At 36.9% G+C, this 26,616-nt stretch overlaps 1 long non-coding RNA gene across 1 annotated transcript; it reads right to left on the bottom strand.

Moving 5' to 3' along the window:
• Positions 1-17,057: 17,057 nt before the first annotated feature.
• Positions 17,058-18,624, bottom strand: LOC110451023. The gene is made up of 3 exons (XR_002463025.1): positions 18,433-18,624; positions 17,696-17,778; positions 17,058-17,253 (listed from the first exon to the last, which is right to left on the bottom strand). It is a non-coding gene; the product is annotated as an uncharacterized LOC110451023 (long non-coding RNA).
• Between the last annotated feature and the right edge of the window lie 7,992 nt (positions 18,625-26,616).

Below are 26,616 nucleotides of genomic sequence, written 5' to 3'. Positions count from 1 at the left end.
CCTGGCCCAACATATATACCTGGCCCTACATATATACCTGGCCCTCTGTTTATACCTGGCCCAACATATATACCTGGCCCTACGTATATACCTGGCTCTACGTATATACCTGGCTCTACGTATATACCTGGCTCTACGTATATACCCGGCCCTACGCGTATATACCTGGCCCTACGTATATACCTGGCCCAACATATATACCTGGCCCTACGTATATACCTGGCCCGGCCCTACACGTATATACCTGGCCCTACGTATATACCTGGCCCTATGTATATACCTGGCCCAACATATATACCTGGCCCTACGTATATACCTGGCCCGGCCCTACGCGTATATACCTGGCCCTACGTACATTACCTGGCCCAACATCCCATTTAATGTTTTAACAATTCAAGAGTATACGCTGTGTTAATGCACTTATAAGGACTGAAATTATTTTAATGATAAATATAATATCGTATTTCACCTAATAAGGCCACAGGCACAGTAAACTGACAAATGGGGCACCATTATTAACATACCTGCTAAATGAACCGCATTCTGCGGGTCACACCCGCAAAATGAACCTATCACCCGCGATGATCTTATGACCTGCGCGGGTCATACGTATCTCCGACATTCCTTAAATATGACCCGCAATCACCCGCATCCGCGTCTTTTATTAGGATCCCCGTACTTCCGGAAATGTTCCGTTCGTGTCTCTCGGAAGTTTAGCTTTCAGTTATAGGTAAAGTNGGCACCATTATTAACATACCTGCTAAATGACCCGCATTCTGCGGGTTACACCCGCAAAATGAACCTATCACCCGCGATGATCTTATGACCTGCGCGGGTCATACGTATCTCCGACATTCCGTAAATATGACCCGCAATCACCCGCATCCGCGTCTTTTATTAGGATCCCCGTACTTCCGGAAATGTTCCGTTCGTGTCTCTCGGAAGTTTAGCTTTCAGTTATAGGTAAAGTCCGTATACAAAGTGATTTGTTTTCACAATGGCGTCCCTGTTTCGGAACCAGCCTGGGAAATTCAAAAGGTGAGTACCGTTCACTGTTACTACAATGCATATAATCCCGATCGTAGCGCTTGTCATTTCACTTTCACAAATGGCTTCTAACCCGAGAAAACGTTCGTTATTTTAGTGTTCATCGTCAAAAAAGAAAAAGTATGCCTGTAATTACAATGCTCCGTGGGAAAAAGACTGGCTTCAGAAGAGTAATATTGGACCCGATCATGCCTATTGTAAACTGTGTACCAATCATTTTTGGCATGCAGTTAAAGAACCCTTTGAGAATGATCTTAGGTTTGGTGTGTGAAGGCATGTTTGGTACTTTCATTGAGTAATGCTGACTCTGAGAGAACATTTTCCATGTTGAAGAAGATCCAGACAGAAGGGAGATCTGAATTAGGAAATGATACAATATGTGCTTTGTTATGTGCAAAACTAAATCAACATGGTTCATGCTTTCAGTATGCACCTAGGAAAAGAAAAACATGTTTATTGATTAAGAATATGTAATAAAACAATGAAGGTGTGATAAAATGTTTTGTAAATTTCAATAAAGTCATTGATCTTGCCAAAAGACAAAACATAATACTCCGTAAAGCCGCGACCCCGCGAAATTATTAAATTTCCACACAAATTTTCGTTCGCGCGTTATCATCCCCCCACAGAATTTCCCAATGGGGGTCATGACCCCCATTGGGAGATTCAAAGGTTAGCAAGTCTGTATTAAGTAACCTTTATCTGGACTTTTCTGCCACAGATTATATAGTACCAGTTACCTAGATCTGCTATGATGTGTAACTTTAGGTAGCAGTGTACAGTAGCGTACGGTGGCCATGGGTGATACTTATATACCATGTAATATTACATTATATTAAGAGATCATCTGTATTAAGAGACCACCTTCATTAAGAGATCATCTGTATTAAGGTCATAGGAGTGTATTGCTAAACGGAAGTAGGAAGTACATCCCTAGTTGAAAATCCAATGTAGGGAGACAGTATCACAATTTCCGCATATTCTATTGTTTAATATTAAACTGATGAATATTGTATGCTTATTATTGACAGAACAGTGTGTTCTTTCAATATTAAAGTATTTCAAAGCAATCCAGGCATTAATTCAGTTGTTTTTTTATCAATGAGTCACATGTGTCCATTTTTCTGTACTTCAGGAAACCGGCTACCTATTTCACTACTGTGAAGTTTTCCAAGAACAATAACTCATTGCATGCAGTTACTATGTGTATATGGGTTATTATGTCAATTTTTAATCGTTTATAGATGATTAATTTTACACAATTTCAGCATTTATGAAATTAATATACATTAATGCAATACTAATCTATGTTAGTATCATTTTTATTGACATTATTTTGCAAAAAAAATGTGTGTTTCAAATTCAATCCTTTTTACATTAATTTCCATTTAAAGTCCTTAAAATTCTGACAACCTATATTTTTTTTGTGGCAGAAAATTTTCTTAACTTCAAAGCAATATAACTACAAAATTTGAATAAATTCTACTGAGAAATGGCGATACAATCCTTAATTACCTTAAGAGACCACCATCATTAATAGACCACCTGCATTAATACTCAGACCACCTGTATTAAGAGACAACCTGTATAAATAGACCACCTGTATTAAGAGACCACCTTCATTAATAGACCACCTGTATTTAGAAACCACCTGTATTTAGAAACCACCTGTATTAATAGACCACCTGTATTAATAGACCACCTGCATTAATAGACCACCTGTATTAAGAAACAACCTGTAGTAATAGACCACCTGTATTAACAAAACACCATCATTAATAGACCACCAGTATTATTAGACCACCTTCCTTAATAGACCACCTGTGTTAAGAGACAACATGCATTAAGAGACTACCTAAATTGAGAGACCACCTGTATCAATAGACCACCTGCATTAATAGACAACTTGTATTAAGAGACCACCTGTATTAAGAGACCACCTTCATTAATAGACCACCTGTATTAAGAGACCACTTTATTAATAGACCACCTGTATTAAGAGACAACCTGTAGTAATATATCACCTTCCTTAATAGACCACCTGTATTAAGAGACCACTTTCATTAATAGAACACCTGTATTAAGAGACAACCTGTATTATGAGACCACCTGTATTAAGAGACCACCTTTATTAAGAGACTACCTGTATTTAGAGACCACCTGTATTAAGAGACCACCTCCTTTAAGAGACCACATATTTAAGAGACTACCTTCCTTAAAATATACCACCTGTATTAGTAGACCACCTGTATAAAGAGACTACCTGTATTAAGAGACCACCTGCATTAAGAGATCACCTTCCTTAATATACCACCTGTATTAGTAGACCACCTGTATTAGGAGACCACCTGAATTATGAGACTACCTGTATTTGGAGACCACCTCCATTAAGTGACCACCTTTACTAAGAGACCACATGTATTAAGAGACCACCTTCCTTAATAAACCACCTGTATTAGCAGACCATCGGTATTAGGAGACCACCTTCATTAAGAGACCAGCTGTATTAAGAGACTATCTGTATTAAGAGACTACCTGTATTTGCAGACCAGCTCCTTTAAGAGACCACCTCCATTAAGAGAGCACCTTTATAAAGAGACCACCTGTATTAACAGACAACCTCCATTAAGAGACCATCTGTATTAAGAGACTACCTGTATTAAGAGACCACCTCCATTAAGAGACTACCTCCAATAAGAGACCACCTCCATTAAGAGACTACCTGAATTAAGAGACTACCTATATTTGGAGACCACCTCCATTTAGAGACCACCTTTATTAAGATATCACCTCCATTAAGAGACCACATGTGTTAAGAGACCACCTTCCTTAATAGACCACCTGTGTTAAGAGACCATCTGTATTAAGAGACCACCTGTATTAAAAGACTACCTTTATTAAGAGACCACCTGTATAAAGAGACTACCTGTATTAAGAGACCACCTGCATTAAGAGACCACCTGTATTAAGAGACCACCTCCTATTAAGAGACCACTATTTAAGAGACCACATATTTAAGAGACCACATATTTAAGAGACTACCTTCCTTAATATACCACCTGTATTAGTAGACCACCTGTATAAAGAGACTACCTGTATTAAGAGACCACCTGCATTAAGAGACCACCTTCCTTAATATACCACCTGTATTAGTAGACCACCTGTATTAGGAGACCACCTGAATTAAGAGACTACCTGTATTTGGAGACCACCTCCATTAAGTGACCACCTTTATTAAGAGACCACATGTATTAAGAGACCACCTTCCTTAATAAACCACCTGTATTAGCAGACCATCTGTATTAGGAGACCACCTTCATTAAGAGACCAGCTGTATTAAGAGACTATCTGTATTAAGAGACTACCTGTATTTGGAGACCAGCTCCTTTAAGAGACCACCTCCATTAAGAGAGCACCTTTATTAAGAGACCACCTGTATTAAGAGACAACCTCCATTAAGAGACCATCTGTATTAAGAGACTACCTGTATTAAGAGACCACCTTCATTAAGAGACTACCTCCATTAAGAGACCACCTCCATTAAGAGACTACCTGAATTAAGAGACTACCTATATTTGGAGACCACCTCCATTAAGAGACCACCTTTATTAAGATATCACCTCCATTAAGAGACCACATGTGTTAAGAGACCACCTTCCTTAATAGACCACCTGTGTTAAGAGACCACCTGTATTAAGAGACCACCTGTATTAATAGACTACCTTTATTAAGAGACCACCTGTATAAAGAGACTACCTGTATTAAGAGACCACCTGCATTAAGAGACCACCTGCATTAAGAGACCACCTGTATTAATATAGCACCTTTATTAAGAGACTACCTGTATTAAGAGACTACCTGTATTAAGAGACCACCTGTATTAAGAGACCACCTTTATTAAGATACCACCTCCTTTAAGAGACCACCTGAATTAAGAGACTACCTGTATTTGGAGACCACCTCCATTAAGAGACCACCTTTATTAAGAGATCACCTCCATTAAGAGACCAAATGTATTAAGAGACCACCTTCCTTAATAGACCACCTGTATTAATAGATAACCTGTATTAAGAGACCACCTGTATTAAGAGACCACCTGTATTAATAGACTACCTTTATAAAGAGACCACCTGTAAAATAAGACTACCTGTATTAAGAGACCACCTGCATTAAGGGACCACCTGCATTAGGGGACCACCTGTATTAAGAAACCACCTTTATTAAGAGACTACCTGTATTAAGAGAACACCTGTATTAAGAGACCACCTGTATTAAGAGACCACCTTTATTAAGATACCACCTCCTTTAAGAGACCACATGTATTAAAGAGATAACCTTCCTTAATATACCACCTGTATTAGTAGACCACCTGTATTAAGAGACCACCTGAATTAAGAGACTACCTGTATTTGGAGACCACCTCCATTAAGAGACCACCTTCCTTAATAGACTACCTGTATTAGTAGACCACCTGTATTAAGAGACCACCTCCATTTAGAGACCACCTGCATTTAGAGACCACCTCCATTAAGAGACCACCTGTATTAAGAGACCACCTCCATTAAGAGACTACCTCCATTAAGAGATCAACTCCATTAAAAGACCACTGTTAATGTTTCCCATCTTAGTTGTCTCATTGTGAGAACCTGTGTTGTTAGAACACCATTATAACTGTAAAGTTGCTAATATTTGTTTCATTTTTTATTTATTTCGGGAATGTATTAAAATTGGCAAAATTAAAACCCTCGTGAATATTTTGAGGTGGCTGCCATAAAATCTGTGCTTCACATGTCCGTGATCAATCGAGCTAAGACTACTTGCTCAAATCATTATTTTTAAAGAAGTACACTACATAAAAAAAATTAACAGATGAATTGAAATTAAAAAAACACAATCGGTCATACACAATAGATAAATGCATCAGTCTAATTATATTGTTGGTCACAAGGATATGTATTCAACGAAACCATGCATGCATACTATCAACCCTGTAGGCATTACTAAGTAAGCGTTCACATACAAACTTGAGCAGAACAAAGAAATATGTACAGTTTAACAGTATACACCTGTGTCAAGGGGCATGTTCGTTAATGCGGAACAACCGGTATGTCCGTTTTTAAATGTAACATTTGTGGGTATAAATCCTGGCGAACCGGCAAATGATTATGAAGGCCTTGCAGGGCTTTGTCAAGGCTCGCCTGAAAGCAGCATCAGATTACTTGGTTCGTCCCTTTTTTCATAAACAAACAATTTTGGTCCAACCGGTTCAACTGTTTGGATCGCCATAAATGAAAACGCCAGGTAATGATGTTGGGTTGTTCATTGCCAGTAGTAACAACTTGTAGTACTAGTAGCTCTCTGCGAGGTTCAGTTCCCAAACAGGCTTACAGAAATTGTGATTCATGAAATAAAACCACCACGAATAAGTTTGGGACACAAAATCGCAAAAATTTAACCCCGCAAAATGTAACACCTTTACAGTAAGAGACCCCATTTTGGACTTCCTGAAGGTGGTCTCTCAACACAGGTTTGACTAAACTATCATTTTGGACTTCCTGAAGGTGGTCTCTCAACACAAGTTTGACTAAACTATCATTTTGGACATCCTGAAGGTGGTCTCTCAACACAGGTTTGACTAAACTATCATTTTGGAAAAAGGAAATAATACAAGATATAAAAGTATCTTTTCTATCAAAAACTCTCTACTTTTGTAAATATATTTTAATTCTAAATTTAAACCTAATATTTTTCCAGGGCAGGGTTTGGGAAAATTCCCGATACCATTCATATATATCTATAGCATAACATGTGAACTATATACACTGATAAAAATAATATATCTTACTCAATTTTCAGTGTAAAAACAAGTGTCACATAAATAACACACATATATATCTCAAAATTTTAATAAAAATTTCATGCCAGGTAATACATTATATCTATGTAGGAAGGTTTAATAAAAAGCGAAGGTAATTAGTCAAGAGACCTTGCTTTTTCTCCTGCTCATGTTGTACAACTGACAATTACAGCTACGTGAACACGTACAGGTAAACAAATTAAATAAACCAACGAAAAAACAGCCGTATCCCTCGAGGACAGTTTTACGGAAATGTTCACGATGACATGCAAAGATAAAAATAAAACCAGAGTTTCAAACAAAATGTTAAGTTACATCAAAATATATAAGATTATCAAGTTTAGCTGTTGGAACTAGACCGACATAGATCAAGTTGTCAAAAATTAATGCACGGTTCCAACATCGCAGGGTGAAACATTTATGAATAGTTCTGAAAAACAGTGAGTTAAAAAGTTTGGAATGTTTCTGACATTCAAGGGGTGAAACGGTTATTTATGGTATTGACATCTAGGGGTGAAACAGTTACTTATGGTATTGACATCTACGGGTGAAACAGTTACTTATGGTATTGACATCTAGGGGTGAAACAGTTACTTATGGTATTGACATCTAGGGGTGAAACAGCTACTTATGGTATTGACATCTAGGGGTGAAACAGTTACTTATGGTATTGACTTCTAGGGGTGAAACAGCTACTTATGGGATTGACATCAAGGGGTCAAATGTTACTTATGGTATTGACATCTAGGGGTGAAACAGTTACTTATGGTATTGACATCTAGGGGTCAAACGTTACTTATGGTATTGACATCTAGGGGTGAAACAGCTTTCATATATTCCCGACATTCAAGGAGGCATGGACAATATTTTTCTTGACCAATTTACACAGAACAAACTTAACCTATCAGGCCAAGTCAACAATTTTTCCTTTTCTAACATTTCTGACCGTTTAGCTTTTTCTCAGAAGAATTTTGTACCATTGTTTTGGACGATTAATGCTGAACTAAAGTTGATCTGTTATTTATTCTAATATTATACATGTACATTTGTATACATCTATATCATACTGTATACCTACGGGTAACGTTTTAAAGCCAGAACCGATTTGTTCCAACAGGTCCCCCTTCCTATGCTAAATTCATTGTCTTAACGTAAGGATCAAACAATTCAGCATCTGCAGGTCTAACGAGGTTAAGTGAAGATGTGAAAACAGGGATTGTTTTGCTCTGTTTTACTGCCCAAGCTAAAAAGTGCCTTTAATTATTTTCCCATGTCAAAACCAAAAACTGAGGAATATATTCCCAATTTCAATACAAATAATGCTACATTTTTCCAATTCATAAAGGAACAGGATTTTGTAAAATGTAGTTAACACTAGGAATAACTGTCATTTTTCTGCATATTTCACAATCTGATGACAGCATTAAAATTACATGAAATACAGTCAAAACAACGTTTGACTGACTCACTGTGACAATCTTCCCTCCATGACAATTAACACCTCGGGAACGTTTGACTGACTCACTGACAATCTTCCCTCCATGACAACACCTCGGGAACGTTTGACTGACTCACTGTGACAATCTTCCCTCCATGACAACACCTCGGGAACGTTTGACTGACTCACTGTGACAATCTTCCCTCCATGACAACACCTCGGGAACGTTTGACTGACTCACTGTGACAATCTTCCCTCCATGACAACACCTCGGGAACGTTTGACTGACTCACTGTGACAATCTTCCCTCCATGACAACACCTCGGGAACGTTTGACTGACTCACTGTGACAATCTTCCCTCCATTACAACACCTCAGAAACATTTGACTGACTCACTGTGACAATCTTCCCTCCATGACAACACCTTGGGATCATTGGACTGACACACTGTGACAATCTTCCCTCCATGACAACACCTCAGAAACATTTGACTGACTCACTGTGACAATCTTCCCTCCATGACAACACCTCGGGAACGTTTGACTGACTCACTGTGACAATCTTCCCTCCATGACAACACCTCGGGAACGTTTGACTGACTCACTGTGACAATCTTCCCTCCATGGCAACACCTCGGGAACGTAAGAGTTGTTCAACAAGAAAGGAAAATCACAACAAAAGTTTTATCAAAAGGAACTCAAAGGTATATTACTTCTGTGTAAATTGAATAAGAAATGGATAGAGGAACAGTCATTAAAACAAATGATAAATAGAATACATACAAATGAGTTAAAAATTAACTAGTGACCAGCTTTCAGTACTTTTAATTTACAAGTACATGTGCCCGAGCTTGAAACCTGTAGGACATCGCCCCAGCGTTTGATTGAGTGGAAAATCTGAAGCAGGTGTAGAAATGAGAAGGAAAGGCCTAGGCCATACCCTAAATCTATCGTAGCCATGTGATACTTCTGTTTTTAGACATCCCTGTCCGTTATGTAGGACATGCATGGTTAAGAGAGTGACACAGGTAATTGTAGACAAAAGTCAAATATATAGGCAAAACAAACATGCATCATTCACATGTTAAAAGCTATAACGTGGGGGTCAAAAGATGTTAGTGGACTGGTCATTCCAATAAATGTTTTCTGGATTGTCAGATTGTATAATATAATTATCCATTAAATAATACAGCTCATTGCACCAGCATACTTGCAAATCTTTTGAAATTTTCTGTGTACCCGAATTAAAAACAAATCTATTATGTGTATATATATATATATCCTCTATGGGGGGGAAAACACTTAAAAGTCTAAAATGTCATCTTGTAACTTGTTCTTTCATATGAAATCATTTGATTTTAGAATTTAGGCAAAAAAGTAGCAAATTTGCTGGTCGAAAATGTTTAATTTAAGGGTTAAATTGAGAGTCTTCCTCCAAATAGATTGACTGTCAAAAACTATGCTCATACGTACTCATGTTTGTTTGTACAAAGTGAAATTAATCATTAGAAGATAATTTTATTCATAATATTTCTACAGATCACTTGAGATTGCAAGACATTTCAAAAATGACTGACAATCTCCTTTCACTATACTTTTGATAGGGAGTAGATATCTCTATCCAAAAAAAAAAAGAAGGAAATACATGTAGTTAATTCTGACTAACTGTTCAAGTTTAAAATTGGCTAAAAATGTACAGAAGCTGCTATCCTGGGTCTCTAGTAAGATTATCAGAGTCATTGTCGTTTTAATGCCACTTATATAAGGCACCTGGGCTGGGGGTGCTTATTTCATCAAATACTGGATTGATTGACATGCCCTTCTGAATCAACCTGCTGAACTATACAGATCCCTTTGAGTTGCGTGTGTCCCTACATAGCGCCTACTTACTTACACCACTGGGTTTGTTTACCTCTCAGGCATGTTCACCTAGTCACAGATTGATCTCGGTCCCAATAGACACGGGTTTATTCTAAGATAGAGTTTCACTAAAGAGAAAGTTTAAAATCCAACCTGCAGTCAGCCGTGAGGTTAAGAGTGTTTGACAGAATAGTTCCCAAAAAAAATACTGCCAGTTTTTATTTAACATTCACCCCTGAAATTTCATAATAAACTATTCCAACCTTTGAGTTGGAAGAGTTCAGATGTGTCTTCAGGGGTGAATGAGTTTAGGTAGTCAAGTGACAAAGTACCTGTAATTCAAAGACACTGGTAAGATTATAGGGGCAAAATATCTTAAGATAACTGACTATGAACATTTTGAAGTAAATAAAGCATATAATTCAATATAATTTTTGCCTGTGATAGGGGCTAAATTTTAGCCCCATTTCCAAAAGGAAGTAGGTGGGGGTAATTTTCCAAATATTAAAATGTTTAAAAATTCATAAATGGAAATTAATTATCTTTTTTAGTCTTATCAACTGTACATGTAAGAATCCCCCATACCATTTTTCCAAAAACTGAAAGTAGCAATTGGAAATCATTTTTACCAGCATGGCAAAACTGTTATTAAATCTAATTAATGAAAATAGCTTTTATGAAAAAACAGCAATAAAAAATCAATAGCAGTGTTCTAAGAGTTAAAATTGGAAGGAGCCACTGACCAGGATTCAAACCGGTACGCTGGACCTTTGGTCTATAGCCAACTGAGTTACCTTACTCGATCAGCAGTAACTCCATGGCCCTTACGTATACCCACTAAAGTTATAGCCAAATAAAAATTAGGGGAGGTTACTGTATGTTGAAAAATGACATTAGAAATCTCTAGTGTTTTTCCTTGAGTGGGACATGGATTGTAAACTGTCTTCAGAAATGTACTGTTGTTCCCATTAAACTTTAGATTTGGGGGGGTATATGTTTGGTACATATGTTCAAGGTTCTGTACCCCCTGTCCTTTTATATAAGGTATATGTTTGGTACATATATTCAAGATTCTGTACCCCCTGTCCTTTTATATAAGGTATATGGGGCTATTCTTGAAAACCTGGGCTACACCCAACTGCTTCGGAGGTAAAAAATAGTCATTTAACTCATTCACCCCTAAAATTTCATAATGAACTATTCCAACCTTTGAATTGGAAGAGTTAAAATGTGTCTCCAGGGATGAATGAGTTAAGGTATTCACTTCCTCCTCACAATTTTTACGTCATAATTTGTATGAGTTAAGCAACCACCTGTCTAGCACAATAAAGGACCACACATTTCTTGCCCAAAAAGAGAAAAGCTGACTGTTTAAATCTAATCAAGATACCATATTTAATGAATTAATATAGATCTAAGGCAATCAAGGTAGCCCGCTAGTCTGAGACTTGTCACATCTCCAGTAGGACTGGTGGTTCTGAAAACCGCTAGGTTGTAGTGTTGGGAATCGGAGGCGGAAATCATGATCAATTATCGGAAGACTTTTAATAAACTATTATCGATTATAATCAGAACATCCAAACTCTGGTAAATCTATTTGAAATATGTGTATATGGTATATGATGGTATACCACTTAGAATTGGGATTTGCAGCATGCAGTAATTTTGCCATGTAAAAATCAAAGGCTGACTTGGTACATACACCTTTGGTTTTGACCTACAACTAAAATTTCACTAAGAGTAAATCTGACAGATATCAACAGAAAACAACATGCAACATTTAAACGGATTGATTAATTATGAAATTTATCAATTGATTAATTTGAGTTGGTTGTACAATCGATTGATTTTATATTATAATTGATTATCGGGACAACACTACTAGCTTGATTGACTAGTCATGTTATTGATATTACTTATCATGCTGGATAGTACTGGTACAGTGTGTATTATGGAATATTTACATCTGCATGGCATTGTCACTAGATAACCTACTTGAAAGATGTGTCGTTGATGAGACTTTGAATGTCATCCACCACGAGGCACAATTCTCAGCCTCTAATCATCACTCGACAAATGCTGTTCCAGTTATTGAACAAATTTGTAAAGATTGTCGATAAGGCAGGAATTTTAAATTTTAAATATAATTTGTAAGTTAAAAACCGTTAAAGGCAGAGAAAACATAAATATATGCATATATAACTATTTGAATGACACACCTTTGCAAGCAAACAAAATCATTTACCTATTGACTAGTAGAATTGGAAATCACTAGCCCGACTCACTTGTGGTTTTAAAATTATTTCTAGGCCTGAATGGAAACTGCAGAAAAATAGACGAAACATTATCACAGGGCATGCATAGTAATTAGTTGACGATAAACAACTGTATCTACACTTAACTCATTCACCCCTGAAATTTCATGATGAACTATTCCAACCTTTGAATTGGAAGAGTTCAAATGGGTCTCCAGGGGTGAATGAGTTAACGAATGGCTAATAAAATGGATGACATGAACTAATAGTGAATATTTAATGTCAGTCATCGATACAGATTTGTATAAGTTAGCATATTAAAAGGTTAATTTATGGAAATGTATCAGCTGGCATTATAAACAGTTATTGATATGATAATAAAGTTGGTTAGATATTCATTTAATCCTATTTTATTGCAAAAATCTTTCTCAAACAAATCGCACCCAAGCTTTAATTACCCACTTGTCAAAGTTCTTTTCCCTCAATAAACATACGTATGTTTCATAATTTAACAAAACATATATATATCAAGCTAACTAAATTACAGCTAATTCATTCCTTTTGGTGAATTCAAATGAAATAAATTATCTGAAAGTATGAGAACGAATCATTAAGATAGAAGAAAAGACAAGGAAGAGACATAAATATTGTTTAGAAATGAATAAGGCTTATATAGGTTTATGCCATATTAATCTGTTTACATGTGGTTTGAGAACTATGCGCCTGTTTATTTACTGCACATCATGTATATGTTACAGAGGTCAACACTTCTGCTGGAGGAGTCAAACCCGGAACCTCTGGTTTACTATTCTTTAACACTCTACAAAATGAGCTGGAGAGAAATTCTCCCTAGCTGTGTCGGTTTTGAAACCCTTATTTATCGGCCGATTACTGTAAATACCAAGGCTGAGCAAGGGAGTTCAAACACTATTTATAATTTATGAATAAAACTAGTGGAATTATACGTCTTTGTTAAGTTTCATTAAATGATAACTTTTACGAAAAAATATGAAATATATGAAACACATTAAAAGAGAGTTTTTTTCCAATTGCATACAGTGCCACGTATAGGCTTCCGTATACAGTCTAAAGGCTGCGGAAAGTATTTTATCAGTGTGACATATATAATATATAGCTTGTAATATGCTGTTCACTATTCTATAAAGCCTGTTTAATATCCATTGTATGATATATACGTTTATAAACCATCATTGGGGGTGGGATTTTTACTGAAAATTGATCTAAACCAACGAAAATGTGTAAAATTACTATGAACACCTCAGTTTAAGATGCAACTATAGCTTTAACAAATTCTCAGGTCCCTGTGCATTATACCTTAGTGTTGTTCTGTCATTACTTAATCTACTCAATGGTTAGTCGCTCAAACTCTGACAAATCGACCATGATTCTTTGATCATGTTTTACTATTAAACATGAAAACTTTCAAGAGCTATCAAGATATTGAACAAGTCCTAAAAACTTCCTAAACAAACAATTTTATTCAAAACTTTTACTGTAAACTGCATGCAAACAAGATTTCTACCTATAGCTAGGTACATGTGTGTATTCGAATTTTAAAGCCATTCCAAACACTGAGCATATCCCATACCTTATAAATATCACTGTTTACTTCAGTGTGAATAGACAGGTAGCTGTCTGCTGATCTGTCTGATCGGCTGGACAACTTGTATATATAACCATCAACCCTGAAATATCTTTTGTTTCATTGAATAAATTACATTTTGCCACTGGGTTATGTGTTCAAGGTCTTCAAAAATGTCTCCCCACAAGTTAAACAAAGAACAACCCCACACATTGTTGGAGAAGTTCAATAAAATTGTTTCTTTCAGTTCAAGGAAAATCCTTCTTTATTATTTTGATAGTTCTACTGTATGAGAACAATATTTTGTATATGATCTACATCTGAAATAAATAATCTTTTGCTCCATCAACGGTTGGTAAAACTGTTCTGGTGGTAAATATATAGACCAACAATATATATTTTTATTTTGAGAAGCCCCCGGTCGCCAGCCGTGTCATGTCAGGTCAGCCGTCTCACCTCGTGTATACACGGGGTCATTTGAGATCGCCGTCTGATGACCTCAGAGGTCGCGGGGTCATTGGGTCAAGTATCACATGTACACAAAATATGTGTATTACATTTCCGCACTGTTTACAAATAGAAATGTGTCCGCCATCCGCATGGTTGCCTCGACCTAACGACATCGGTAAAGATGAAGATACGAGCAGACAAATGTGTGGAGAGAACTATCAAAACAACACACCTGTCTAACGTTTTACCGGTGACCTCAGCCGATCAACCCACACGTAAAAACACCGGTGCCTCATACACATTCCTTGCCATATGGCGAACAACTAATTCAGCTCCGTCTACACCTAGCGTCATTTCTTTAACCGTGTCATGTCGAGATTTTGCGCAATGGCGGTTGCCCTGCATAGCACGGTCACGAACCGGGGTTAACTGTACATGGTGCACAATGCAGATTCGGGGCAAACACACATGCATTTCACCCTTTGAGAATACCAACAGCGCGTGTATTATATCCCCTGCTGTTCACCCCACCTCGTCAGACCCAGTCCCGACCCATCCTTGCCACCCCAGGGCTCTAAAAATTATCGGGGAGGAGTGCCTACACAGTAACAGAAAGTCGCTCCATTACGTAAGAACTGGGTCACAGGCATAACACACATCGCCATGTTGTTTTTGTAGCGAGGTCAGTTCCTAGCTGTTGGGCTCTGTCGAAAAAGCTGAGGTCATTTAGGGACAGATACTGTTGAGAGTACTACTTACCTAGGACCAAGGTCAGTAGTACGGCCACGCTGACCAGCGCGAGACCAAGCCGGGGCCAACCGTCCATCAGGCGTCGTGTAATAAAAAAAGCACCGTGCAGTGTTCAGTACTGTTGTGCAGTAATACTTGGGGCGTGCACCTACAGACGAGGGGGCGGTGCATCACCCGGGTACATCGGCCCCGCCATCACAGGGGCTCCATTCGATTTGAGGGGAGGTAATTCCAAGACCACTGTTATGTAACACACTAGAAACTTGTAATCGTCGATGTTTGATGTAAAACTTCACACATGCACAATACACACGCGTGCAGCCATATCACCGATAGCGCTGTACTCACATACGGGCACATAATGAACAGTTGTCACAAACTGATTTACCGTATCCAGATTAACAGCTGTTGTTGACTCGCACATAGTCATTCTATCACACGCGTACATCACACACACACGTACATTACATGTCTTTACGTCAGGTGACCGATTCCTCCGACCATTCTAGAATTATCTCCCGTTTTACATCATGTTAAGGATTTCTCTGTCACACACGATGATTTCATTTTTCCAAAAGGCAAGACATATGTAACGACATAATACAATTAAGAGAAAAAAATACGTGACGTCACAGGAAAAAATATGACGTCACAATCAGTTTCAAGCAGGACAAATCACGTACTTTAAAGTTTAATACATTATTTAATTATGTCAATAATGAAGAACTAATTTCACTTATAAAATTCCTTAAGCACATAATTGAACGAATTAACACTGTCCATTAACACCATGATTTATATGTAAACTGTACTATATATATATATATATATATATGTATATAATTCTCTACACTGTTACCAGTTTGCGAGAATAAAAACTTGTCATTGTCATGGAATAAAAGAAAGAAACCCTATTACAAGTGCCTCTATATTCATTAATAGAAATTGTTGAATCGAACGTTGACGGTAAGCCAGAGAAATGTAAGCCAGAGAAATGATCCGGGTGACAACCTTATTCATATATGTGTGTAACCCTCTGCTTTCAAGAAACAAACCAAGGGTTAGACAATTAAGAATAGCATTCTCCGATGACACTTTTCTTTCTCCCTGTGAGATGCATATGGACACTGTTAAGAATTAAACAGATCACTAAGCACCCTAGCCCGAGTTTCCTCTGGCCCTAACACCAGACTTGGAAATATTGTCAGATCACAACACCAGACATCTATCTGTCAAAAAAGTAAATTGTTTTTTTCTGCTAGTGTACTTTGGTATATACCGTGTATACTGACAACCCAATGTTGTTTTTTTACGGAAATGACACTCGGAAAGATTTGATAGTTCGTTTTTCATTTTCATGCAAAATGTATTTAGAAAACAATAAACCATTATATATTTTAAAAGTATTGTTTGCGTCTAAAATTCAGTCATCTTACAACACTTTAATTAAAATACCATCTAGAAATTTGCTCGATTTATATTTGAAAATTAAACCACTGCTCCTTTGGTTGTAACGAACAGTATCTCTCATAATGTCCCTGTATTTCCATGCCGTGGCCGAAGTGTGTTTTATGTTTACAAAGAACTGGACTTTATCAAGACAAAAGCCTTTTGTGGGATGCCCAAAACTGGGCATTATTAACACAATGGGCCTTTCATGTCACTGAATGAAAGTGGGCATTATTAATACAAAGGCCTGAAAAAAATGATGAAGTAACAGACTCCACACTTCACCACAGTATAAAAACTGAAATAAAATTCAAAAGAACACAAAACAATAGAAAGGAATAAATTTGATTGTATTTTAATTACAATAATTAGTCATTTTTTTTCATTGTTTCCAATGTCACCAGCATGTGGTTTAAATGCTAAAAAACAAAAAGTTGGTGTCACTGGAGCTAACACCGGCTGCTGCTTCGGTCTCAAAAATATGTTATCTGTTTTTTACTCAGAACCATCAAATCATACTCTGTTCACTTCATGTCCTCCTTAGCTGCGAAAGAAACGAAAATGTAAATAATTACACACACGGAGATAATACACGACACGAGTACAGTACATTGAAGTGACACTGGTTTTGATAGAAAAGTTACGAGTATGCAGTGTATCATTGAAACATAACCAATGTTTAAAAAGGTTTTAGAAAAAACAGACGAGAAACGAATAATCAGAGGATTTCATCAAATGGAAGTGAATACATTGTTTAATATAACTGTTTTGATCCAAGGAAAAAAGAATGTAGAAAATCACTTTTAACGGCTGACGAAACTCCCTCTGATTTAGAGTACAAACTTATTGGACAGATTGGACAGATGCGGTAATTTTTACAGATTTTTAAGCACAAAATAGCAGCTATTGTTCTTTATGTGAAATAATTAAGCGAAAACAAAGGGATGACAATATCACATATCATATGAATTTCTTTCGACGTTTACCTGAGCCAAAGCCCTCATCTCTGGGTTGTATTCAGAAGAAATCCCAGGCCTCGGTCATTATCCGTTACATATTTGTTGTCGGTCTGAAAGTACAAGCACGTACTGATGTTCAATCCGCACCTGATGTAAAATAATATTTTGGGAACCGATTTGGAAGTTTATACTTGTTCAGGACTGAGCCTATATTGCGATCTCCCGGTCCAAGCCATCTATCTTATAACTGATAAATATAGGCCATTTATTTCACTGTTAAACCTTGTTACACACACACATTTGGAGCTGTTAGTATCAGGACGTCTTGTGTAACATAAACGTACAAATTGTTACATCTAAACACTTACATTACTTGCAAATAAGTGAAATGTTTGAATGTGGCGAAACCAAAATATAATACCTGGGTGCACAACTACAGGTGGTAGTTATCATATCTGGAAAGTTTCGTTGAAATCGGGGCCAGTTTATGCACAACTGTAATATTCATGTGATAAATTCATATATTTAATAATAATAATAGTATCATGCCTTCTATTATTGTAGCTATTTACTCCATTTCAATGACACGGGGAATGGTTTTATTCATCTTCATGTCAAACACACGTAGATTTGTGTAACGTCGGAATATTCATAATAGAAGCATTAAATCTACTATGACACGTGTATGTACATGTATACCGTCAACAGGCTTATGGGTTATCATTGTTTCAACTTAGTTGCTTATATCACATCATTATACTTACGTAATCTTGTATTTTGCCGCAACACTCTACCAATCGTGGGAGCATTTTGCTCTGACGTAAGCCGTATTTGGTGCAAAACTTTCCGACGTAATCCAAACAGCGAGTACTACTGTACTCTGACGTAAGCGAAATAGCGAGTATCGGGACTACCCCCTTGGAAACTGCCTACACCTTTGAGCGAAACACGGAAGGTCTGCGTGACGTCATTCAGGCGTGTTTACAACAATAAGCATTTCAGTCAAATCTTCTTCTGTACTGGTGCTCATTGGCATTTTGATACATACATGTGTATTTGATCAAATTATCAACTGAAACCCTTACTGATGTAACGATTTGCCTGCACTAACGTTATAATTATATGAATTAAATGTTTATAACCTCGTTCATGGAAGCATCAGAAAATCTAAACAAATTACTGTAATTTGTAAACCGGAAAAGTCATTAAATTAGCTGTTTACAAGCTTTCCAATGATGTCGGACCTACGAGAAATCTTAACATGTGCAAGATGCACGTACGTTGGAACACCAATGTGGAATTGCCGGAATAATTCTCCCCGTGGGATTGGGATAGGTTCCTGGGAATCTCACCCACAGGAAAGATTCCTATGATGCCCAACAGGAGACCTGCCGAGTGTTTGGAAATTTCAATGTTTTACTCGAGTTTTGAGATCAAAGAACCTGGTAATCCTCTGTGCCTGCGATAACGACATACTAAGCGTTACGTTTAAAATATTAACCTACACAGTAGTGCATAAAACACACATTTGAGTTCAAAGGGTTCTTTACCGTTTGAAACGTGATGTCATTTCGGTGTGATTCGTGACGTCATTTGGTTTGTTTGTGTTTTACGTCTTATTAACAGCTATGGTCATTGAAGGACATGCCAGGTTTTGGTGGTGGAGGAAAGCCGGAGTTCCCGGAGAATAAACACCGACCTACAGCGGCCAGTACCTGGCGACTGTCCCACGGAGGCCTCGAACCCGCGACCCAGTGGTGGGGGTCTAGTGGTAGCAGAATGTCAGACTTAGCCACCGCGGCCCCTTGGTGAGTTTCGCTCAGTTTCGCTTAGTTAACAGCGTGTAAGCTAACTAGTAGCTTGTGGTGATGTATGATGATCCTTTCTTCTAATGTATGCTATACACATGCGTACTAATTGGACTTTTGGTTGCTATATATATAGTTATTTACAGAGGAAGAACATCTCCCGCCAAAACACGTACAGTCGGCGTCTGACAGACAGAGATCAATAAATATATACATGTCTATGTATTTCACTGTGTTTTACTATTTTGCCTTCAAAATACTTTGAAGTTACAGATGTGCAAATACATTTTTGAATTTGAATTTGAATTAACTATATTTCAAGGGAGATAATACTGTCTTAGCACAAAGTATATCATCTTGAATAAAAGAGGAAGAATTTTAACAATGATCCCACACCTGGAGGAGTACATTCAATACCCAATGTTGTCGCCTGTGCCGATACGCTACATGTTTTAAAGCAAACAAAACTCATTTGGTCCTTATACGAGAAATTCACCTGCAAATCTTCCTTGACTATTTTCTTTATTTCTTATTAAATTTTGTTTCAATGTAAATTTTACGCTATTTCTCTAAAACAAAATGTGCACCATCAATATTTTCTTTTTATATGGATTTAACTGGAGAATTCCATACATGTAGGCCATTATAAACAGTTTGTACATAACATACCTCTGTGATAATGTGTGTAGTAGCTATCATGTTGTGAAACCCTTATTTATCGGCCGATTACTGTAAATACCAAGGCTGAGTAAGGGAGTTCAAACGCTATTTATAATTCATGAATAAAACTAGTGGAATTATACGTCTTTGTTAAGTTTCATTAAATGATAAATTTTACGAAAATATGAAATATATGAAACACATTAAAAGAGAGTTTTTTTACCAATTGCATACAGTGCCACGTATAGGCTTCCGTATAGTCTAAATGTATCACTCTTATAGCGTCTTATCTTTTTTGATTTTTCTAATCCTTAAAATTAACATCTTTTTCTTATTTTGTTTATATCTGAAAATTGAAATTGACTTCAAGAAAGAAAAAAAAAGAAAAAAAAAAATTGAAAGTTTTAATCTCAGTCCCTACGGTGAATTTACATTGAAAGGGAGGTAACTGCAACATTTTGATCACAACCTGGTTCTGATAATGTTGTTACTAGTGATAATGTTGTTACTAGTGATAATGTCGTTACTAGTGATAATGTTGTTACTAGTGATAATGTTGTTACTAGTGATAATGTGATAATGTTGTTACTAGTGATAATGTTGTTACTAGTGATAATGTTGTTACTAGTGATTATGTTGTTACTAGTGATAATGTTGCTACTAATGTTGTTACTAATGTTGTTACTAGGGATAATGTTGTTACTAGTGATAATGTTGTTACTAGTGATAATGTTGTTACTAGTGACGAAGACAAAGCTGATTTATTAAACAACTATTTTTGCAATATTACCCGTGTGGATGACAGAAATACTGCGGTTCCTTTCATCGAACCAAAAACTGACAAGAGTCTTAGGTACATTAGAATCAATAATAATAAAACACGAGATATTTTGCAGATATTGAAGCTTGGTAAGGCCTCGGGTGAGGATGGAATCAGTCATCATATGCTACGAAACACATCAGAAACCGTTTGTTTTCCCCTTGAAATAATTTTTAATATGTCTTTATCGTCTGGTGTTTACCCAAACACTTGGAAAACAGCCAAAGTTATATATGCCTCTGTTTAAAAAAGGTGACAGGCATTCTCCCTCTAAGTACATGCCAAAATCTTTATTATCTACAGTTGATAAAGTGTTTGAGAGAGTAATTTTCAAATACTTGCATAAGTTTTTTTTGGTTTTTTTTTTGTTTTGTTATAAGTATCAGTCTGATTTTGTGCCTGGTAATTCTACTGTATATCAACTCATTGAAATTTATCATAACATCTATATTGCCCTAGAAAGTAAAAAAAAAAAAAACATGTATGTATCAATTGTTGGAAAATTACCTATTTCAGAGGCGACAGAAAGTCTTTTTGAATAATACTTTCTCCGACTTCGGTTTCACTGACGTAGGTGTTCCTCAGGGTTCGATTCTTGGACCTCTTTTCTGGACAAGGACAAACAAAATGGCAACATTGGCTGCAACAAGAGGAAACTCCAAAAAAAAATTCAAGAGAAGGACGAGGCTCTAACCAGGAACCTGTACAGTAGTAGGGTCGTGGACGTCAGGAACTCTCTCCCTAATATAGTTTTAGAAGCCCCCTCCCTGAATAGTTTTAAATCTCGGCTAAACAATCACTAGCGTCATCATCACTAAACATTTGTACCAACCTGTTACTCACAACCGAACGTGATCAGAGAACAGTATATAGATGCGTCCCAAGAATCTGGATCAGCTTACGTCGACACTACATGAAAACTGCATGAAATACATTGCAAATATATCCTCTATGTCAAATACAATGTAAATATATCCTCTAGACCAAATATAATGTAAACATATCCTCTATGTCAAATACATTGTAAATATATCCTCTAAACCAAATACATTGTAAATATATTCTCTAGGCCAAATACATTGTAGATATATCCTCTAGACCAAATACATTGTAAATATACCCTCCAGACCATATACATTGTAAATATATCTTCTAACCCAAATACAATGTAAATATATCCTCTAGACCAAATACAATGTAAATATATCTTCTAGCCCAAATACAATGTAAATATATCTTCTAGCCCAAATATAATGTAAATATATCCTCTATGCCAAATACATTGCAAATATATCCTCTAGACCAAATACAATGTAAATATATCCTCTAGCCCAAATACAATGTAAATATATCCTCTAGACCAAATACATTGTAAATATATCCTCTAGACCAAATACATTGTAAATATATCCCCTAGACCAAATACAATGTAAATATATCCTCTAGACCAAATACAATGTAAATATATCCTCTAGACCTATAGAGAACAGTATATAGATGCGTCTCAAGAATCTGGATCAGCTTACGTCGACACTGCATGAAAACATGAAAACTTTTGTTTCTTATCTACGTATATTCATGATATTGCTGATGTTTTTTAATCAATCGGTCGTCTTTTTGCAGACGATACCTCTTTGTTAAAGTCATCCTCTTCGTGTCTAGAAATCTAAACGGTCTTGAATAGAGGTATCGAGTCTCTTAATGCGTGGTCCCAAACTTGGTTAGTAACATTCAATCCAGAAAAAAAATGAGGTAATTTTGGTTTCAAACTCGGTTAAAATTAATAAAAATTTCGAATTAGAATTTAATGGCGATTTTTTTAATTTTACTGATCATCATAAACATTTAGGTGTTATTTTTAATTCAAGGGCAAAAAGGGGGGATCATATTTGTGCAATATACACTTCAGTTATGAAAAAAGTCAACGTGTTACGTAGACTAAAATACTTGTTGAATCGAGATAATCTTTTAAAGATTTATAAATCCTTTATTTTACCAGTTTAGAATGCGTGTGAATTGTGGGATGGTTGTACAACTTATGAAACAGAAATGTTAGAGAAAGCCCAATGAGAAGCAATTCGTATTATAACTTCCTTCATATGCCAGAATCGAAGATTTACTTTTTGAATCTGGTATAGAAACTCTTTCGAATCGAAGAAAAGATGCACAATAAATTAACTCCGGACTATTTAAATGATCTATTGCCGTCTACCGTTGCAGAAAATAACCGTCACACCCTTAGAAACAATAATGATTATAGATTTCTTCCTTTCAGGCTTTCTATAACAAATTCATCTTTTATACCTTCAACTCTTCGCAGTTGGAATTCATTGGACCTTTCAGTACGATCATTGACTTCCATACATTCTTTTAAAATCTCGTAAACTTCTAAGGTACTATCTCCTCCGCCAATCTACTTAGGTTTCGGTGAACGTAAATTAAACATTTCGCATACTAAACTTAGACATCAGTGTAGTCCACTTAAATAAGATCTGTATAGGGTAAATCTTGTTGATAGTCCAAGATTGTAATTGTGGCCATCCCTGTGAAAATGCCTTTCACTTTTTTGTGAGTGCTTACTTTTTAACGACGAAAGACGCATCCTGTTCCAAAATTTGAATGCGTTGCATGTTGATTTTGATTTAGAATTACTTTTGTTTGGTAATACTCAACTTTCGGTAGAAATCAATACAAAAGTTTTTAGGCAAGTGCATCATTACATCAAATCCAGCAATAGGTTTTGATAATTATAATTATCATTCCTTATTTTTATTTATATGTGTACGTTGTTATATATGTTTATGAAATTGCCTTTCATTATTTTGCCTGATTACTTTGTTACATTGATCTTGTTCATTATAAAATTACTATACCGGGCTGCATGTCATGAAATTTTGTAAAATTTATAATTTATTCAAATGCGGATCCTTTTCACAGTTTACACGATTTCTTTTCTAAGTAACCCCCCATTCAGTTGTCAGTTGAAATAGTAATGATTTGAAAGATAAAAATAAAATTCAGATATGCATTAAACAGAAATATATATATTTTAGATTAGGTATATATACGCGTGCCGTAGACCGATAACTTACCATATCTATAGTATCTATGTTAGGCATGTATTTGTATATTTTAGATTAGATATATATACGCGTGCCGTAGACCGATAACTTGCCATATCTATAGTATCTATGTTAGGGATGTATTTGTATATTTTAGATTAGATATATACACGCGCTCCGTAGATCGAAACAAAACAACAACAACAACATGTTATGTGTGTACTTATGTGTTTATGCATGTAGATGTACTTCGTTTTCCGCACATGCAAATCTTTCAAAATAACTACAATCTGTTAGAATAATGTATTGCAGATCCTGTGAATGGCTGTACTGGATCAGGGATGGAGCAGGGATGGGGAAGCGATACCTCGGTAGGCCGTACTGGATGCTGAGGAGTTGCTGCCGTCATACCTCAATGGCTGTACTAGATCAGGGATGTAGCAGAGATACCTCGATAGGCTGTACTGGATGCTGAGGAGTTGCTGCCGTCATACATCAATGGCTGTACGGGATGCGGAGCACTTGACCGTGTATCGGTCAGGTTTTCCCCTCTGGACTACGGTAATATTCTTTCATTTGCTCATTCTGTTGTAAGGATGAAGGACAGATAATGCGTCAGATTTAAATTTCAATAAGGCTACTTTCAAATCTTACCGGGTACACATGCAATCGAACTACTTGACAATGCTGGTCTTTTGCTTGGGTCTTTAAAACTGTGTTCTTCTCTGCTATTGCAAATACCTTTATTAGGAAAATGTCTTCTATTCTTTTACAACTATTCCTTCTCTAAACATGTGGGCATTTCAAGTCGCACCAAATGCAGATTTAATCATGCCATACACCCGCATACAGGTGGCAAGAATGATATTGTTTTTGATGATGCAGAGTTTTCTTTCTCTGAAGATTTGTGAAACTTGAGTTGAATGTGGGGAAAATTGACTTGATAGATCAACGGCGGTTATATTTTAATTGACAGGAGAGGTATAGTGTTTGGATAGGCCGAATTAGAATCTGTTTTCTGACCATTGCCAGTTCTTCTGATACAACAGATTTACTGTTATTACAAGCAAAGGTGCTTTGTATTGAACAGTATGCGGCCCGATGACGAATGTCAGAAGGTATCGTTTTTGTACCTGGTGGCGGTAAAGTGTCGCCGATTTTACCAAAAAATGGTTTGGTAAAACGATACTATTGCAAATCTTTCAAAAAGATTACACTCTATCCGATTAATAAATTGCAGATCCTGTGAATAACAGACCTCGATGGCAGTCCTGGAGCTGTTGGTAGCATATATCCTCGTTTGGCAGGGATGGAGCAGTGATATCTCGATAGGCTGTACTTCATGTAGAGGGGTTGTTGTCGACTACTGATAACATGGAAGGCAATTGGGGTTGGATCGACATTACTCGACAGAGCAAATGGAAAGCAACCATTGCGGGAGAACTCAGAAGATGGAACTACAACAGCAGACCGGCTAGAGCACAGGACACCACTGAAACAACAAAGAAGATGGTGTCGCCTCTGATTCGAACGCTACAAACGAGATCCTATAACGGACAATAAATTTCGTAAAGATTGGGACCATGACAGGTTATAAAGGATATGGAGATACGACTGACAAGATCACGAAATCATCACCGACCGCAAAATACCAATACCACAGAAGATGCAAGCTCCAACCGTAATGGACAAGATAAATGGAAAAGCCAGCAGACGTCACATGGAATCACCGCCTATAACAGACTATAGCAGTGGACCACGAAGGACAGACCAAATGGTATGGAATAACCAACAAAGACAGACCAGAACATATCACCACCGAAGATGAACGCTCCAACTATAACGCACAAGACTGAAGTAAAACAACTACTGACATTAGGTATCATATGGAAAGCCCGCATACAACAGACTGCACACAGGATCACGTACGACAAATCAAAGAGTATGACAACCACCAATGTCCGACCATAAAGTATGAAACAACCACCAATGACAGACCACAGAGTATAGAACAACCACCAATGACCGACCACAGAGTATAGAACAACCACCAATGACCAACAAAGGAGTATGGAACAACCACCAATGACCGACCACAGAGTATAGAACAACCACCAATGACCGAGAACAGAGTATAGAACAACCACCAATGACCGGCCACAGAGTATAGAACAACCACCAATGACAGACCACAGAGTATAGAACAACCACCAATGACCAACAAAGGAGTATGGAACAACCACCAATGACCAACAAAGGAGTATGGAACAACCACCAATGACCAACAAAGGAGTATGGAACAACCACCAATGACCAACCAAAGAGTATGGAACAACCACCAATGACCAACAAAGGAGTATGGAACAACCACCAATGACCAACCAAACAGTATGGAACAGCCACCAATGACCAACAAAAGAGTATGGAACAACCACCAATGACCAACAAAGGAGTATGGAACAACCACCAATGACAAGCTCGATATTACATAGCTATTACAGTCCTTAGCTCTCTGATCACGAGTGTTGTAGGTTTTATGTTTATAAGCTCACAGCATTTCAACAACCTTATCTTGTGTCACTGAGTACAAATCTGCTA

Source organism: Mizuhopecten yessoensis, unplaced genomic scaffold (assembly GCF_002113885.1).
Source record: "Mizuhopecten yessoensis strain PY_sf001 unplaced genomic scaffold, ASM211388v2 scaffold5737, whole genome shotgun sequence".
Taxonomy (NCBI): domain Eukaryota; kingdom Metazoa; phylum Mollusca; class Bivalvia; order Pectinida; family Pectinidae; genus Mizuhopecten; species Mizuhopecten yessoensis.
This window is presented reverse-complemented; position numbering and strand designations above follow the sequence as displayed.